Source organism: Penaeus monodon, chromosome 40 (assembly GCF_015228065.2).
Source record: "Penaeus monodon isolate SGIC_2016 chromosome 40, NSTDA_Pmon_1, whole genome shotgun sequence".
NCBI classification, from domain to species: Eukaryota; Metazoa; Arthropoda; class Malacostraca; order Decapoda; family Penaeidae; genus Penaeus; species Penaeus monodon.
The window spans coordinates 12,590,377-12,595,480 of NC_051425.1; the positions used below are offsets into that span (position 1 = coordinate 12,590,377).

Sequence of the window (5,104 nt, forward strand, 5' to 3'; positions counted from 1 at the left end):
TATATATATATATATATATATATATATATATATATATATATATATATATATATATATATATATTATGTATGTATGTATGCATGTGTGTATACACACACACACTCACACATATATGTGTGTGTGTGTGTGTGCACATACATACATACATATACATGTATGCATGTGTGTATACACACACACACTCACACACACACACACACATATATATATGTTGTGTGTGTGTGTGTGTGTGTGTGTGTGTGTGTGTGTGTGTGTGTGTGTGTGTGTGTGTGTGTGTGTGTGTGTGTGTGTGTGCACATACAAACATACATATATAATATATATATATATATATATATATATATATATATATATATATATATATTAGAGAGAAACAGAATAAGAGATAGATAGATAGACGTAGATAGATAGATAAAGAGATATATACTGTTCATGCATGTATATCTTCCTCTGTATCTCATTCTCTCTCTCTCTCTCTCTCCTCTCTGCCCCTGCCCCCCACCCCTCTCTCTCTCTCCCTGCCCTCCATTCTCTCTCTCTCTCTCTCTCTCTCTCTCTCTCTCTCTCTCTCTCTCTCTCTCTCTCTCTCTCTCTCTCTCTCTCTCTCTCTCTCTCTCTCTCTCTCTCTCTGCCCCTCCTCTCTCTATCCCTCTAGATGTATAAACGCTACAGATCTCTCTCTTTCTCTTGCTCTCTCTACCTGATACAAATATAAGTTCCACACACGTGCACAAATACATAAACCCGCAACGCCGGTCATTGTCAGCCGGTGTAGGTTACCTCCAAAACTTTCCTATGTCAGTTACCAACGTGTACTTTATATATACCTGTCTCTGTTTGTGTCTGCGGCGAAAGGGGTGAAAATGACTGAACGACCAGGACAAGAGGGCAGAAGAAGGAGATGAAGAAGGAAGGAAAACGACAGGGGGAGAAGAGAAGACCAAGCAAAATAATTTGAGGCGAGGGCTGGGGCCCAAAGCAGGGGCGATCCCTGCATTGAGCCCCAGGCTCCGTCTCCTAAGACCCCCCCCCCCAAAGCAACAACAGGCAAGGGACTGGGGGTAGCACTATCATTGCTGCCGTTATTGTGATCATTATTTCTTTTGTTATTGTTACTGTTTTTATCGGTAATGCTCATTATAATCATCGCTTTTATCATCACTTTTATCATCACATGTATCATCGCTTTTATCATCACAATCATCATTATAATCATCATTATAATCATCATTATAATCATCATTATAATTATCATTAAACTTATATCTCTCATTGATGTCCTTGTCATTAAAATTGTATCATTATCATTAAGATCATACCATTATCATCATTATTATAACTATTGCTACTGTCGTTTATTATCATTATTTGTATTTATTATTATTAATCGTTTTGCATATAAGACAAAGAAACATCTACAGCACTAATAAACAGACCACCAATTCATTTCTTTTTCTTCATCTTCTTTTGATGAGACATCGCTAATGTAAGGGGAAATTAATATCGTTTGTAAGGATACATAGAAAATGAATAAATAATATTGATAATGGTAATAATGACAATATATGATAATGATGATAATAATAATAATGATAATGATGATAATAATAATAATGGTGAACATGATGATGAAGATGATGAACGTGAACCTGAACCTCTGCTCACCTGAACCTCTGCTCACCTGAATCTCTGCTCACCTGAAAATCTGTTCACCTGAACTTCCGCTCACCTGAACCTCTGCTCACCTGAACCTGTTCCTCAAAGCAAGGCTACATTGCCTTTATGTAGGTAGGGTTGCAAATATATCTATTTTTGTGGGTAAAATATTTGAGGGTAATGTAAATAGAATTCACTGATTTATAATTTTTTTGGGTGTAATTTTAGAGAGTGGGTTATATCGTTATATCGTTTTTTTAGTACAAGAGAGTGGGATGAAAAAATAAAATTGCAGTATGGGAGTTTATAGTATGCCAGGGAAGAATTCACAGAAAATGTACATTATCGGGGGGACTATTGTAACTTATCCCTTTCTCTCCATTCTCCTTCTCTCCTGTTCTCTCTATAGATGTAGATATACATGCGTGAACGGTATAGATCTCTTTATCTATCTACGTCTATCTATCTCTTAATCACTGTCTGTTTCTCTCTCTCTCTATCTAACACACACACACACACACACACACACACACACAATACTAGCTTTAACACTAAGGTACACATATATATATATGTGTACATATATACATATTTATATGTAGGTAATATTATACAACAACACAAACTAACAACGACACACACACACACCACACACACAATCACTAATAAACACTAATATAATATATATATATATATATATAATATATATATAGTTGTAAATATTATAGCGACACAACGTACAACATAAACACTCAGTACTAATGCTAATAAGAAAAGAATAAATATTATTAATATTTGGATATAAAGTAGCATCAATGGGGTGGTTTACAGCGACAACGACACGTAATAACCTGCCGCTCAGCAGCTACATCACCGGGAGAGAAGCTAAAGTGCCGTCAACTGGCGTCCAGAAGACACGGCATTTGGAAGGTCGTGCGAAGAGAACGCAAGTTTACCAACGGTACTAACCTGGCTGGAGGTACAGCCCGCGGCGGGTAGCAGACAATCCTAGTCAACGCAACGTTGAAGAGGGAGACGGTCGTTCGTCACTACGACATGCAGAAAATCCTGCCGGCACCGGGATGACCGAAGCATCTTTGCTCGGGTCCGCTTCGTGCCCTCTTCCCTCCCTCTCTCCCTCCTCCCCCTCTCCTCCCTCTGCCTCTCCCCCTCTCTCCTCTCTTCTCCAACCCTTATTCTACAACACTTAACCTCACTCCACATCTCCCCTCCCTTTCTTCCTTCCTTCTCTAAACAATAAACAAACAACTTATTACATTATCATTTCTTCGTTTCAGATATCATTTTTCATAGTAACGGTAAGGAACATGCCTTTTCATGACAGTTATGTGGAGATTCAGTATATCATTTCTTTTTGATTCTATCGGTGCACGTGGCATTCTTATGGCCGTGCCTGATACTCTCTATTCCTTTCTTTCTATCTACCTTCTATGTCATTCTACTCATCTTCTCTCTATCCTCCTCCTCCTCTCTCTCTCTCTCTCTCTCTCTCTCTCTCTCTCTCTCTCTCTCTCTCTCTCTCTCTCTTAGTGTTGTACCAAACCCTTGTGAGTGAATATTAATAATGTCTATATCCCCCCCCCTCATAATATTTACACTTCGACAATTTGGGTATTCTGTTGCTAATTTGCAATATATTTTCCTTTTAATTTTACAATGTGTGTGTGTGTGTGTGAATGGATGTGTGTGTGTGTGTGTGTGTGTGTGTGTGTGTGTGTGTCTGTGTGTGTGTGTGTGTGTGTGTGTGTGTGTTTGTGTGTGGAATGCTACGTTGATATTCTGCTTGTTGAATGTTATGTTGAGTGTTGTTGATGTGGTGTTGCCTTTAGTTGTAGTTTTTAGTGTCAGTGTTGTGTGTGTTTTTGTGTGTGTTGTAGTGTGTATTTTCGGGTGAAACTATTATATATTACATATTATGCGATGATCCAAAGTTTATTATTTAGCACATAGATGGCTCTACAGATATAAGTACCACTTTAAGTTTTACATTGTTATATATATCAACGCTGTTTTTTTTCCTTGATTGAAAGGTATTTTGTATACTTATTGTTTAAAGTTAACTAAATTCAAAAAAGTTATTAATGATAACACCCAAAAAATAAACGTAGATAATTATAGATAAAATGCATGTGATAATAAGAATGGGTGATGAATAATATGACTAGGGCCTAATGATAATTTATACGTGAGACATTTATGATCACAGGTAATGGCACAAACACTACAATAATAAATAATGATGTGATACTATGTAAAATAATAAACAGATAAAAACAAATAATAATACTATTAAATCGCCTAAATTCCAACCCGTAGGTTGGAGAAAAGGGCGATGTTCATTGATACTGAATTATAATATCCTCTCCTAGGACTAGCAACGTTCATTGGCAGGCAAGTCGTAATTAATCAAACCTAAAACAAACACTTATAAAAAAAAGTATTAATTGCAACATATATGGTTTTCATAATATATTTCATTTTTAATAGTATTATACACTTTTCTAAGATATAATGCATAATTATTTTAATTTTATTCGATCACGTGCTGTACAATATTTAATATGATGTATTATATTCACGAAGTTCTTTCAATTTGTAAATGTCCTATAAATCTGGAATTTAAGTGTCCTACATGGCATACCAGTACCAATTCGGATTCAACAGAACCGGTTTCTTATTATCTATTTTGATATTGAGTTATATTGTTGTAATGGGGACGATCAATTCTTATCAAAAATATTGATATAGGTACATGGAGCAATCAGGTGTAGCATAGAGCCAGTGTCCTCGCTGCGCACCATGTTCCTGATGTCTCTAATGCTATGATAAACGGCAATTAATGTATACGGATGATAGGCATCAGGAGTCGTGCATAAGATCATACAGAAAAGGTGACAAATTCCATCTCTCAGGCAAGACGCCTCACCAGCGTAGCCATCATAAAATGAATGGTTGACTTGGTATTAAGAAAACACGATGGACAAATAAGAATGATACAGTTTGAAACCGCCTAAATTCATCCCGTCTGAAAGAAAGGCGATGCTCCCGTTATAATACTCATCGTTCTCATCCTGCAATTACTACTATCATACTGGTGGTGGGTGTGCGATGAATCAATCAAGACAGTAAGCATTATCGAAATGGTTATTTATTACTCTATTTCGAATGTTACATTCTTGGTATGTGGTAATTCATGCATATTAATGTTTAAAATTAACAAGATTATATGCATATAAAAGTTTGGAGCGATAACGTTGATTCTACTAGCTTTCAGGTTGTGATATTCGTATGTTCTATTTCATTTTAAAGTCTGTTTGGATACTTCTAGTGTGTATCTGGTAGGTGTGTTAGATCAGCTCCCGATCTGCTGGGTTCCTTGCCGGTATATACTTATGACGTGATATTAAGGATTTTTATCTGATCATAC

The 5,104-nt window shown here is 36.4% G+C and overlaps 1 protein-coding gene across 4 annotated transcripts in view; it reads right to left on the reverse strand.

Moving 5' to 3' along the window:
* The window catches only part of LOC119598150 (ankyrin repeat domain-containing protein 17-like), a 17,726-nt gene extending 15,971 nt beyond the window's left edge, over positions 1-1,755 (reverse strand). The window contains exon 1 of one of the 4 annotated variants that reach the window (XM_037947780.1): positions 1,698-1,755. The gene's annotated coding sequence lies outside the window, so the exon portion shown is untranslated. Of the gene's footprint in view, positions 1-1,665 lie in introns of all 4 variants that reach the window. The other 3 variants (XM_037947783.1, XM_037947781.1, XM_037947782.1) reach the window with 3 other exon arrangements.
* Positions 1,756-5,104: the final 3,349 nt, after the last annotated feature.